This window comes from Myotis myotis, unplaced genomic scaffold (genome assembly GCF_014108235.1).
Source record: "Myotis myotis isolate mMyoMyo1 unplaced genomic scaffold, mMyoMyo1.p scaffold_m19_p_4, whole genome shotgun sequence".
Lineage (NCBI taxonomy): Eukaryota > Metazoa > Chordata > Mammalia > Chiroptera > Vespertilionidae > Myotis > Myotis myotis.
In genome coordinates this window covers 47,716,707-47,731,627 of record NW_023416346.1, presented here as the reverse complement: position 1 = coordinate 47,731,627, position 14,921 = coordinate 47,716,707, and the positions used below count along the sequence as shown (strand labels likewise).

Below are 14,921 nucleotides of genomic sequence, written 5' to 3'. Positions count from 1 at the left end.
AAAACTTGTGTTATGGGGATTTTTTAAAATGTTTTTATTGATTTCAGAGAGAGGAAAGAAGAGGGAGAGAGATATAGAAACATGAGTGAGAGAGAACCATTGATTGGCTGCTTTCTGCACACCCCCTACTGGGGATCTTGCCCACAACCTGGGCATGAACCCTGACCAGGAATCCAACTGTGACCTCCTGGTTCATGGGTCAATGCTCAAACACTGAGCCACACCAGCCAGGTGGAATTTAAAGTATACAGAAAGTAAATAGAATTGTATGGTGAATGCTATGTACCCAATACCCAGCCCCAATAATAATCAATCCATCATGCTTCATCCATACCTCAATCCACTACCTCCCTCCCATAGTATATTTAAGCAGGTCCTAGTCATCTGTAAATATTTCAGTATGTATCTCTTGTTGGTAACATAATGGCAATACAATTATTTCACCTATAATATTAATTCCCTTAATAACATCCAAAAATCTATGGTTGTACAAGTTGTACACTATATGTGAATTAGGAACCAAATAAGGTGTAGCATTGTGATTAGTTGCTCTATCTTTTACATTTCTTCTTCTTTTTAAAAAAATTATCTTTTTTGTTGAAAGTATTACAGATGTCCTCTTTCTTTCCCCATTGACCCATTCCACCCCACCCCAGACCTCCCAGGCCTTCACCACACTGTTTTCTGTGTCCATGGGTTATGCATATATGCATAAATGTTCTTTGGTTAATCTTCTTCCCACCCACACCCATACCCTTCCACCTTCCCTCTGAGATTTGTCAGTCTGTTCCATGCTTCTATGTCTCTGGATCTATTTTATTCACTGGTCCTATAGTATTCTCAGTACAGGTCTTTTACCTCCTTGGTTTAGTTTATTCCTAAGTATCTTAATTTTTTTGATGCAATGGTAAATGGGATTTTTTTTTTTTTTAGTTTCTCTTTCTGAGAGTTTATTATTGGTGTATAAAAATGCCACTGATATCTAGGTGTTAATTTTGTTGAATTCATTTATTAAATCTGGTAGTTTTTGGTGGAGTCTTTAGGGTTTTCTATGTACATTACCATGTCATCTGCGAAGAATGACACTTTTACTTCCTCCTTTCCAATTCGGATGCCTTTTATTTTCTTCTTATCTGGTTGCTGTGGATAGCCCTTCCAGTATTATGTCAAACAGGAGTGATGAAAGTGGGCATCCCTGTCTTGTTCCTGTTCTTAGGGGAAGTGGTTTTAGTTTTTACCCATTGAGTATGATGTTGGCTGTAGGTTTGTCATATATGGCCTTTATTGTGTTGAGATATGATCCCTCTATTCCTACTTTGCTGCAGAGCATAAACTCCACAGGATGGGGCAAAAGTGTTTCCAGCTGGTGGGGCAATTTCTTTCCCCCAGGCAAAAGCTATATTGGCGGGAAAGCTCTGCCTGAGAAAGATGGTTTCTGCCATATGGGGGAATGACTCAGCACCGAGATCCCGGAAGGTTGTCCCTCTCTTCTCTCTCCCCTTGGAGCTCACACAGCTCTAGTCCTCTGTGCCCTCTGACTGCTGGAGCCCAAGTTAAGTGGCTGCATCTGAAATTCAGTGCATTGGCCCTTTAAAGGGATATCTGGGTATCTAGCCTCTGTCTCTGCCTAACAGAACCCCTGGTGCTTTTCACAGCCAGATGTTATGTTGGCACCTTTCCCAGTTCTAGTGCACTGGGCTTGGGAGCCTGGATTGGGGTTTAGACCCCAGTGTTCACCAGGGGAACCCCCGCAGCTGAGATATCCCTTCAGATCTTCAGCTGCTACCTATGGGAGCCTGGCCAACCCTCTCACACCTTCACACTTCCTACCAGTCTTGATGCGGTCTCTTCTTCAAGTCCTTGATTTTAAGGGTTCTCTCCAGCTAGTCTTCAATTGGTTATTCAGGATAATTTTTATGTATTTTAGTTGTAATTCCAGTTTGATCATGGAAGAATGTCACTGTAGCTTCCACTTATCTGCCGCCATCTTCCAAGGACCTTACATTTATTTTAATCTATCAGTTACCCCTCCATCTCTCTCTTTGCAATGTGTTGAAGAAACCTGATCATTTGTCTTGTAGAGTTTCCCACAGTATGGATTTTGTGGATTGCCTTCCCATGGTGTGTGTAGTTTAACAAGTTCCTTTGTCCTCTGCATTTTATATAAAATGGATTTAGAGACTTGATTGTATCTAAAGGTTTGTATTTTTAAGGACTTACTTTATATGTTGTGTTGCCTTCTTTAATTAGGGAGCATACAATGTCTGATTGTCTCTATACATATATTTATATTAATGTAAGATATCGTGCATTTATTTTTTTACTTTATTTTATTTTTTTTATTTTAGAGAGAGGAAGAAAGAGATAGAGATATTGATGAGAGAAAAACATCAATATAGATCAACTGCCTCCTGCATGCCCCCTTGTGGGGATTGAGCCTGCAACCCAAGCATGTGCCCTGACTGGGAATCGAACCAGTGACCTCCTGGTGCATAGGTTAATGCTCACCACTGACCCACACCAGCTAGGTTTATGTGTGTTTCATTTACCCGTCATTTGATAAGTGGTTATATTTATTGGAGTCCAGCTTTATCTTTCTTTCATAAATCACACTCATAATTGTATTGTCTAAGACTTTTCAGTTTCAGAGCTTTTGTTTGGTTTTTTAAAAATATTTTTTTATTGATTTTAGAGAGGAAGAAAGAGAGAAATAGAAACATTGATGCATCAACATCAATTGTCTGCCTCCTGTACCCCTCTGCTGAGGATCAAGCCTGCAACTCAGGCATGTGACCTCTTGGTGCATGGATATATGCTCAATTACTGAGCCACACTGGCCAGGCTCAGTTTCAGGTTCTTTAAAGTGGAAGTAAATGTCCTGGCCGCTATTGCTCAGTGGTTAGAGTTTTGGCCCATGCACCAAAGGGTCATGGGTCGATTTTTGGTCAAGGGCATGTATCTGGGTTGCAGGTTCAATCTCCAGCCCAAGTCAGGTTATGTGTGGGTGGCAACCAATCAATATGTCTCAATGAAAAAAATATCTTCAGGTGAGAAGTAACCAAAAAATAAAGTAGATAGAAAAAAAGAAAAAAAAGAATACATAAATAAATAAAGTGGATAAGACTCTTGAAGTGAGCTGAGTATAAAATTCTAGACATTTTTACTTCAAATCCTACATAATAAAAGACTAGTATGCAAATAGACTGAACGGCGGAATGACCAGTTGCTATGACGCACACTGACCACTGGAGGGCAGATGCTCAATGCAGGAGCTGCCCCCTGGTGGTCAGTATGTTCCCACAGGGAAAGCACCGCTCAGCCAGAAGCTGGGCTAATGGCTGGCGAGTGCAGCAGCGGTGGCGGGAGCCTCTCCCGCCTCCGCAGCACTGCTAAGGATGTCCAACTGATGGCTTAGGCCCGCTCCTTGAGCCTAAGCCATCACTTGGACATCCCCTGAGGACTCCCAGACTATGAGAAGGCACTGGCTGGGCTGACGGAACCCCCTCCCTCCGAGTACATGAATTTCGTGCACTGGGCCTCTAGTATCTTATAATTTTCTATCCCATGTCAAATTCTATAGCAAATAAATTTTACCTTGTCTTTATTCTTAATAAGGCATTCAATTTAATTTGCATAGAAGACTTTTCTCATCCATATTTAATTTGTTGACAAATTTAACAAAATTACATAATTGCAATAAAAAAGTGAACTGGAATACACAGGTTTGGAAACAAATACAATTAACTTTTTATAAGCAAACAGTTAAACTGATTTGTGAAGAAATGTGTGGTTACCCATGAATTTCATTATTTCTTGAGCATTAATTGGTTTTGCAAGGGGGATGGGGTTAATGTGTTGAGTTAAATAGTAGTCTATTAAAAGAGTTTCTAGCACACTTGTGCTCAATAGAACTTTCTGTGGTGGTGGAAATTTTCTCTATTTGCATTGTTTAATATGGTAGCCACTAGCTACATATGGCTATTGAGCACTTGAAATGTGGCTAATGTGCTTAAGGTGAGACTCTGGAACTGAAATAGTAATTTAATTAACTAACTAATTTAATTTAATTAATAACCTTGGGCAGCTCAGTTTTAGGATACAAAATCTGCATTGAGGAATATAACTGGTTCTGGAACCTAACCCTAGAGGCTGCACCCTTAACCACAACACTACAGTACTTCCTGATTTGGTGTTTCTCAGTAATTCTTTAATGTACCAAACACATTCATATTTGTATTTTTAAACAAATGACAAAGACCTCGTTTACCAGCTTTACTTTTTCAAATCTAAGCTTAATATTATATATTTAAACAATTGTCAGAACTTACTAAGTTGGAATACAAAATAATATTGAATGTAAAAAAAATACTAAGTTTGTAGTATTCATGCACAACTAGAAAGCATCCTCAATTTCTATTAAAACAGAAATATATTGCCTTATATTGCATTAATATAATGCATTAATATTTGTCACTACTAAATTATGAAAATAAAAAAATTATGTTTGTAGGTGATTCATCCCAGCAATGTTAACTTCACACAAAGCTGGCACTACTTGGTTTTTTGCTTCAAATACAATGGAAAAGTAGGTTTGTGCTGCTGTTAGGGTACAAAAGAGTCATGACCACCTTGGATTACTTAATAAAAAAGCCAAGTCCATACAGCAGTTTACAACAATTTTAAAGACAAAACAAATGGTCCTATTATGTGGTCCCAACAATACTCAAAAGTCTTTGACAAACAGGGCCCCGAGGAGCTGGATATGAATAATTAGATAGGCACAGTTATTGTGAAAGTTGAGTTCATTTGAAATCTTCAAAAACATGTTTCTGTTAACCCTCAAATGTAGCTTATTGTAGTTAACATTTCTCTTAAATATATGCGTTGAATTACCCAAGCTTAGCAGCTGCTCCTTATCATTTATTATTAAGGACTTGAACTGGTTCTCTTCAACTTGTACTCTTTCTTAACCATTCTTGACAATTCTCTTTGTAGTGATTTTTCTGACACTAATGATTTTAGTAAAAGTTGGCATAGATTTGAAATTGTCCCTCCCAGTCATCCAATGATGTGGAAGAGATTGAAATGAGGCTCCTGTGAACTAGTGAAGAGAAGGAAGTAAATCCTGCATCAAAAGAAGAAAACTCAATAAATAAATAAATAACCCCTGTATCAGGAAAAAAGAAGAGGAAAACTCTCCAAAATATGGAAATCCACTTGAAGGCAGAGGAAAATGACTCCGTGTCTCAGCCTCTGTTTTCCCCAAAACCCTTAAGTAGGTTTTCAAAAAGGTTGAATGGATATGGATTCCTTCCACTAAAAAACTGAAGGCATCATCTGAGTTAAAGAATGCGAAGGCCACCTCGAAGGGACTGTCAAAATAACTCACCTCCATCTTCCCCATTTCATCCTTTGCCACATTTCTCATAGATGTCCCATGTTTTAGCTAGTAAAAGCGTCTCATTTGCCTCAGTTACTTGTTTAAATTTTCTCCCCGCTTCTTTATTCTCAGGATTTTTATCTGCATGCCACTTCAGTGCCAATTTCTGATAGGTCTTTTTAAAAATATATATTATTATTGATTTCAGAGAGGAAGGGAGAGGGAGAGATAGAAATGTCCCAGGACAGGAATAGAACCTGGGACCCTTCAGTCTGCAAGCTGACACTCTATCCTCTGAGCCAAACTGGCTAGGACCTGATGTGCCTTTTTAATATCCTTGGCTGAGGCATGTCTGCACATCTAGAACTTTATAGTAGTTCGCTATGTTTTAACAGGCTGTTGGAATGAGTACTTGTTGTTGGTTTTAGGTGCACTATGTGGGGCCAAGGATGCTGGATCTGGCAGCAGCAAAGAGGAGCAGGGGGATGTAGCCTGGGTTTCCCCCTCAGCTCTCGCAGGTTTGTGCTGGTGACAGCAGCCACCTTGTTTCTTAGGCTTTATTCTTGTAAGCCTCATTGCCTTTGATTATAATATTCCTTCTTGGTGAAAACTGTACCATCCCAATCTCCCAGGCCTCTTAGCCTGGTGTGGTAACAGTCTCCAGCACGGCCTCCAATAAACCGTGCTACCCCATATTTATAGACTTGTGTGTCCCCTCACACACTGACCCATGTGAACCCAATCATTTGCATTGAATGTGATACTGGCTGACGTCTAAAGCTAAGTTATAGGAAGCCTTGTGGCTTGTACCTTGATTGCTTGAGGCACTTGTTATTGGAGCCATAAGAATCCACCTACCCTACTGGTAGGTGGGGGATCTTATGGAGAAGCCCTGAGACTTCATGGAGATGAGGAGTATTCTAGCTGAGAACAGTCATCAAAGCCATTCCCTCCAAGGTACCAGGCATGTGAGAGAAACTGTCTTGCATCCTCCAAACTAGGCTTGCTGCTAAGTAAGTACCCAAATTATGAGATATCCTATATAATAAAAGGCTAATATGTAAATCAACCAAACAGTGGAACGACCGGTTGCTATGATGTGCACAGACCACCAGGGGGCAGAGGCTCAATGCAAAAGCTGCCACCTGGTGGTCAGTGTGCTCCCACAGGGGGAGCACCGCTCAGCCAGAAGCCGGGCTCACTGCTGGCAAGTGCAGCAGTGGTGGCGGGAGCCTCTCCCGCCTCCACAGCAGCACAAAAGATGTCTGACTGATGGCTTAGGCCTGCTCCCCGAGGGGTCCCGGACTGCGACAGGTCATAAGCTGGGCTGAGGGACCCCCCAAGTGCTCGAGGCCTGGGCCTCTAGTGATAAAATATTTGTTTTACATTTTAGAAATAGTTTGTCGCATTGCAATTGGTAACTGAAACACCTAATTTTTACTCTTCCTTCAAGGGTTAGTTTAGGCATCACCTCTAAGAAGCCTCTGCTTTCCCTTTTAATTCCCCTTCCCAGTTTGGATTAGGTGTAAATCTTCCTTGCTGTTATGCCTTATCACATGTAATCCTACATTTCTCAGTTTGTGCTAAAGACATTCTCACTGGAATGTCTTATTTCCAGGGTATGTCGTATTCCCATTTGTGAGGGGAGCTTATCCCAGTACTTGGCACATAGTTGTTATTCAAAATAAGTTGACAAGTAAGTTGATTAAATCATAGAATCTCAGGACTGGGGGGATTTTAGATGCCACTTACAACAACCCAATTTGATCTCTCAAGTGTTTGTCCATCCTGCCTGTGTGGGAAGCCCCTCCCATGATAAGAATTTACTACTTCCTGATGCACCTTATCCCATCTTTAAATAACTCAGACTGTTAGCAAATGCATGTCAGCTTAATTCTCTGCTCTGATCACTTTTCTATTGTTTCTTTACATTTTATTTTGCATTGGTTTCAGGTGTACAGCTTAGTGGTTACACAATCACATACTTTACATAGTGTTCCCCTTGATATTTTCAGTACCCGCCTGGCACTATACACAGTTATTACAATATTATTGACTATATTCCCTATGCTATACTTTACATCCTCATGACTATTTTGTAAATACCAATTTGTACTTCTCAATCCCTTCATCTTTAACACCCAGTCCCTCAAATGCCACTACCATCTGGCAACCACTAGTTCAGTTTCTGTGTCTATGAGCCTGTTTCAATTTTGTCTGATCACTTTTTCATTCCAGCTCTTCTCAGGGTTTATGTACTTTTTAATATGTTAATTTGTGCTCACCTGTGTACTATAAACATTTTTCAGCCTTTTAAATATTTTTCATGTGTACCTAATTTTATTATAAGCTTAAAAATAAGGTCGCTCTCTTAGATGTAATTCCCCACTGCTCTTAGCTGACAGATCAGTTAGGCTCTGGAGTCAGACGTATTGGATTCAAATTCTGACACTACCACATATTAAGTGATTATGTGAAAACTAGATAAGTCACTTGAACTACCTAAGTCTGTTTTCCTATTTGAAAAAAAGAGAGAAAATAATTCTTTGTACACATATTGTAAAAATTTAAAGAGATTATACACATAGTGTTTAGCCAGAACCCCAAAATATCAGATGCTCAATAAATATCAGATGCTCAAAATATCAGATGCTCTTATAACTATTATAAATGCTCAGTGCCAGTTGACCAAATTAAGCATTTTTTTTTATATTGAGCATTGGATAACTCCCTGGTTTTATTTCATCTATCTTATCTATTTGTAACACCTTTGCCTGGCTGCTTTTCCTGTAAAAATTTACTATCGTGGCATTTAATTTTTTAAAACGTATCTGCTTTTATGGTAGGAGATTCTAATTTGCAAATAACACCATCTATACACAAGATGATACTTTTGCCAAAACCTCAGGTAGTCACGAAACCACTTGGAATCAAAGCCCGTGATTTGCTTGCAAAAGAAGAAAAATGTAGCATTGTATTTACGAGTCTGTGATCTAATTTCATTGATAACAATATTCAAATTCATACCATAGGAGTTTAGATATCCTCTTGATTTCAACCTAGCTGTGTGGCTCTTCTAGACCTCTGATTTCTCTTATATAAGACTGGTAAAATAATCAATTCTATTTACCTCGCAGGGTTTTTGTGAATAAATGAAATGAGGTCCTTGAGAACAGGTGCTGGTGGGGGAATGCTTCCTCTCCACTCCTGATGTTTCCTTCCAGGTGTAAGAACATCCATTAGCATAGCACACGCGGCCTCTATCTATTCCTTACTCATACTTAATTACGGATTGGAGAGGAGTAAAGTATTTGATTGGTGACTTTGGATACAGAAATTAAGCATGTCTACTGCAGCCCTTTCCTCTCCCTTGCCTCCTTGGGGGCAGCTGACTGCAGGGAATATGTGGCCTGCTCTTTTCTCCAAGAACTATTTCTATTTTGCCAAGTCTCATTCTGCTAAACGGTTAAATTTATAATTAATTTTGGGATTCAGATTCTGAAGTACACTTGGCCTTAGAAGAATCATGTTCTTCTTAAAGATGTTTTTAAAATTATGTTTTTATTGATTTCAGAAAGAGGAAGGGAAAAGGAGAGATAGAAACATCGATGAAAGAGAAACATCAATCAGCTGCCTCCTGCACACCCCCTACCAAAACCCGGGCAAGTTATCTGACCTGGTTCATGGGATGATGTTCAACCACACTGGCTGGGCAGAGTATCATATTTTTGAATATCAGTTTTACGAGAAATAAAGTTGATATTTTAGTATGTATCAAATTACTACTATGCCTACAGTTCAATGGCCTCAGGCTTTAAGCAGGAAAGAAAAAATTTATTTATGGGGCTGTCTCAAAAGCAAGGTACTGGATTTTCATCATTTTTATAGTTCTAGCACCTAGCACAGTGTCTGGCACATAGCAGGTACTTAATTAATGCCTTAAATTATTAAAACCCTTTTGAATAATATAAAGTGCAATGCAAATAAATGGCAATATTTATTATTTATTTATTAAGAAAGACAGAGCTGTGCTAGTAGATTTGTATATTTCAAATTTCTAGGAGAAACTATAGCCATGACATAGTTGATGCCCCAGGAAATTTATATAGCCACTAGAGGCCCGATGCATGAAATAGGTACAAGAGTAGGCTTTCCTTCCCCTGGCTGCCAGCACTGGCTTCCCTCTGGCAGTCAGGACCAGGGCTTCTCTCACAGCCCCAGCTTCATCTGGAAGGTGGTGTGGAAGGACATCTGTTCTAATTAGCATATTATGCTTTTATTATTATAGATTGCCTAGTTCCGGTTATTATAACAAAATACAATAAACAGTGTGGCTTTTAAACAACAGAAATTTATTTCTCACACTTCTGGAAGCTGGAAGCCTGAGACCAAAGTGACAGAATGGAAGGGTTAGGGCCCTCTTCCATGTTGCAGACTTCTCGTCAACTCATATGGCAGAGGGGGCTAGAGATTTCTCTGCCAACTCTTTTATAAGGGCACCAATTCCATTCACAAGGACTTGGCCCTTATGACCTAATCATGATTACTCCAAAAGGCCCCTCAAAAACCCCTCCTCCTCGTAATATTATCACCATGGTTATTAGGTTGTGAACATATGAATTTTGGGGGACACAAACATTCAGGCCACAGCAACAATGCCCTATGCTCCAAAAGTTTTATAAAGTGGAATGGAAAGCTCAGTCGTACTGCATATATTACAGGTTAGAAAACTTAAGTACAAAGCAGTAATATAATTTACTTATGCTCTCACAACAAGTTTACTGTCATGTTTGGAGTAGAATAACAACTTCCAATTAGTCTAGGTACTTATTTTGAAATTCAGTGGAATATACTGAAAGCACATCTGTAAGTTTCCAAATCACTAAATGTAGATGCTAAACTTGTTTACAAGTCCATTTGGAGGATCAGATCCAGAAAAACAAACAATCCAATTTAAAAAATGGGCAAAGGATCTGAATAGACACTTCTCCAAAGAAGACATGCAGATGGGCATATGAAATGTTGCTCAACATCACTAGTCATCAGAGAAATGCGCCATGAGATATCACTTTACACCTGGAAGAATGGCTATCATCAATAAATCAACAAACAAAAAGTGTTGGTGAGAATATGGAGAAAAAGGAACTCTAGTGCACTGTTGGTGGAAATGCAGATTGGTATAGCCACTGTGGAAAACAGTATGGAGTTACCTCAAAAAATTAAAAATGGAAATACCTAACAACCCAGAGATTCCACTTCTGGAAATATATTCAAAGAAACACTAAAATACTCATCCAAAAGAATATATGCACCCCGATGAGTGGATATAAAAGCTGTGGTACATTATATATAATGGAATATTACTTGGCCATAAAAAAGAATGAATACCTTTTTGAGACCGGATGGATAGTCCTAGAGGGTATTATGCTAAGTGAAACAAGTCAGACAAAGACAAATACCATATGATTTCACTTATATGTGCAATCTAAAGAACAAAATAAATGACCAAACAAAATAGCAACAGACTCATAGACACAGAGAACAGAATAAGAGCTGACAGAGCGAAGAAAGAGAAAGGACTGGGTGAAAAAGGTAAAGTTCCTAGAACAAATTGGTAGCTAGAGACTAGTCAAAGAGAGGTAAATTACAGCATAGGAAACATGATTAATAATATAATAACTATGTATGGGGCCAGGTGTCTACATGGAAAAATTAGAGGGACCGATCTGTAAAGTATATGATTGTCTAACCACTATGCTGTACAACTGAAACTAATACAAAATAATATTGAGTATAAAATGTAGTTGAAAAATAAAAAAAAATATAGTCGGATATGTTATGGAACCTTTGAATTACAAAGTCATTGAGGCAGATTGGATGGAGGAAGTGAGAGACTATTGAAATTAAAAAGAGTTGTGAAGGTTTTTATTGTTATCAGAAGAGTAATTACAAGCAAATTGCCACATTTATAGGGACAGCAACAGATGTGTGACAGCTGGGTTAATTGAGTGTTTGGTGGGGCTTTTTCTATAGTATAAGATAATTCCATGCGCATATTACAGAAAAAAAAGCAGGTGTCACCAAATGTCAAATGAAGAGAATAAATATCACTTGGAGAGTGTACTGATCTACTAAAGTTAATGGTTTGTTTTTTTTAGTTTGCAAGATAATAGCAATCAATTTTTGATGGTGTGGTTATAAATTTTACACCTGCAGTTTTGTTTTTAGTTTTTATGTGTTTTATTTAGTTTTTAAACATTGACACACCTGAAACTTTGTAAATGTTACAATTTAATGCAAAGCAAAAATTATATAAACATCAAACGTTTAGTAAAAATTAATACATACCTATCAAAAGATACTTTAAAGCTGTAGAGGGCTTTGAATATTACTTTAAAGTTTTTAATTTCTAAAATATAGCAGAACAAACATTTCTACTTAAGAGACTGTGAAGCATTTCACTGAATTGAGAAATTTTCATAGTTTGATTAAGATGGATTGAAGAGGCAGAAACCAAAGTCATATAGCTTTGTGTTTCAACATCCTGATAAATGATATCAGCTAGGAAAAAAATTATTCAGTGTCTTATTGTATACATTTTTACCTAGTTCTCATTTGGTACATTATAAGCTGGCACATTCCAAAAATTGTTATATGTAGAGAGCACTCAATTCTTTATGTCCATATATTCCCATGGATATCAACATTAAAGTGTTTACTGCATTGAGGTCAATCAAGCTATGACATAATTTTATTTTTTAAATATTTTAATTGATTTCAGAGAGGAAGGGAGAGGGAGAGAGAGATAGAAACATCAATGGTGAGAGAGAATCATCGATTAGCTGCCTCCTGCACACCTCCTACTGAGAACTGAGCCTACAACCTGGGCCTGGGCCTGGGCCTTGACTGGGAATTGAACCTTGACCTCCTGCTTCATAGGTTGATGTTCAACCACTTAGCCACACTGGCCGGGCTTTGGCATAATTTTAATGTGAATCCTTTATCACCCTGTAAGATCATGACATAACTTATTTTATGTAATGCAGGTAGTTCTCATTTCTAGTTGCTTGGCTCTTTTTCTTCCACATTGAGTACAATATTCACAGTTATTCCTATGTCCTGAAGTGACCAGCCTCCCTCCACTTCCAGAGGCCTTCTGGGAAAGGAAGTAGAAAGGCTGTAGAGGGATGTGTGGTTCCCAATTTTCATCATGAAGTCAAATAGAACCAGTGAACTGCGAGACTAAAAAATCCTTCTATCAGAACATTCCCACTTGGACACTGGAGAGCAACAGTAACTACTTTTTCAACTCTTTCAGGATGTTCTTCAGGTAAATCTGGAATGTCCTTCTGCATGGACTGTTCAGCAGGTGGTGAAACTTTGAAGGCTTAGGCAAGTTCCGTTTCTTTCCTGATTTTCTGTTTGATGTTTCAAAAAATGTCTGACTCTCATTTTCAAGCACCAAATCTTCATCACCCTAGGTCCAAAATCCCACACCAGAGCTCCAAACACAAGAGGGGGGAACACACAGAGGAGAATAATGCCAACAACCCCATGTGATACTATAGTGGCATAAGGCCCTCATTTCCAGAGCACATACTATTATTAAAGTATATGGCATAGAGTTTGCTATAACATTTCCTATTTCTAGCTTTTATGTGAAGGCTTTGCAAAATGGACATTGATGTGAATTTTGGAAGCCACATTCCCAACCCAGCACGCTATGTAGAAATGTAAACAGTACTGAAGTCAATGAGTTTGACACTTCCACAGAGTTGGGCTGCTGGGATGGTCACTAAATTTTGACATGTGGAAGAAAGAATACAGGACTGAAAAGAGACCAGAAATCTAGTCACTGGCTGTGTTACTCAATAGTTCAGGGATTTAGAACAATTAATTGTTGACGGTGGCCAAGACATGGAGACAACCAAAGTGTCCTGAGATAGAGGATTGGACAAAGAATATGTGGTACATATACACAATGGAATACTACTCAGCCATAAGAAAAGATGAAATACTGCCATTTGCAGCAACATGGATGGACCTTGAGAATATTATGCTAAGTCAAATAAGCCAGTCAGAAAAAGCTAAGAATCATATGATTTTACAGTGGGGCCTTGACTTACGAGTTTAATTTGTTCTGTGACGGAGCTCGTAACTCAAATTACTCGTATGTCAAATCAACAGTGAACGACTGAGACACATGATGCTGGGCTGATGTTGTGGCGTTCACTGTGACGTTCACTGTGCCAACTAGCGGTGGAGTATCTGAAGCTGGCTTGTAACCTGAATTTTAGCTCGCAACTCAAATAAAAAAAATTGGCTGAGAGACGGCTCGTATCTCGAAAAACTTGTTAGTCGGGACACTCGTAAGTCAAGGCCCCACTGTATTCATATATGGGATATAAAACTGAAACTCATAAACACAAAGGGAAGTATGGTGGGGTTGCCAGAAGGAAGGTGGTGGGGGGTGTAGGGAGCCTAATTTATGGTGACAGTGACAGAAGAAGATTTGATTTTGAGGGGTGGGCACACTGCAATATACAGATCTCGTAGCATAGAAACTATACCTGAAACTGATATGATCCTATTAACCAATGTCACTCCAATCCTATATAATAAAAGCCTAATATGCTAAGTGTCCAGTCATCCATTCAACCAATCAAAGCATAATATGCCAATGATATGCTAAGGCCGTTCAACCGCTCGCTATGATGTGCACTGACCACCAGGGGACAGACAGTCGACTGGTCTACCACTGACTATGATGGGCACTGACCAGGGGGCAGAAGCTCCAACTGGTAGGTTAGCTTGCTGCTGGGGTCTGGCTGATCAGGACTGAGCGAGATGAGCTGGACATGCCCTGGAGCCCTCCTGGGGTCCCACCCTAGCTGGCCAACCTCCTGAGTCCCTCCCCAGCCCCAATCATGCACCAGTGGGGTCCCTTGGCCTGTCCCGTGCCCACTTGCAATCCGGGACCCCTTGAGGGATGTTGGGGAGCCAGTTTTGGCCCAATCCCTCAGGCCAGGCCGAGGGACCCCACTGGTGCATGAATTTGTGCACTGAGCCTCTAGTAAATTTATTTATTTTTTTTAAATTGTTGGTCTCTCTGGGCTCAGTCAGTTCCCTGTCTCAAAAAATGGATGGTTGGATTAAATGATCTCTAAACCCCTTCTGTGGCTCTATTTCATTGCAGGAAGAAAAAAAAGCAATGTTTTAGCTTTTTTGTTGTTTTTCTTAATTGTAAGAGATATTTAAGACAAAGTATAAATGCCACTATCCAATGGGAGCAAATATATTAAAATCTTCCAGTGAATATTTATTGATGGGCTGACTTATTATCTTATGTAAACTGATGAGGATGAAATGTAATAGAAATTGCATAATTTCAGTCATGAGGGTCCATTTTGTTTTCCCAAATATGTGTGTATCATCTGTTCCTAGGCTGACATAAGTTTGTATAATTTATATTAGCTGCTGAATTGGAGGAGGCTATAAGGATTTGTCCAAGTATAGATAATCACTGCACATACAATTTCAG

At 39.1% G+C, this 14,921-nt stretch overlaps 1 pseudogene; it reads right to left on the bottom strand.

The window, feature by feature from the left end:
* Nucleotides 1-4,926: 4,926 nt before the first annotated feature.
* Nucleotides 4,927-5,740, bottom strand: LOC118653394 (annotated as a pseudogene).
* Nucleotides 5,741-14,921: the final 9,181 nt, after the last annotated feature.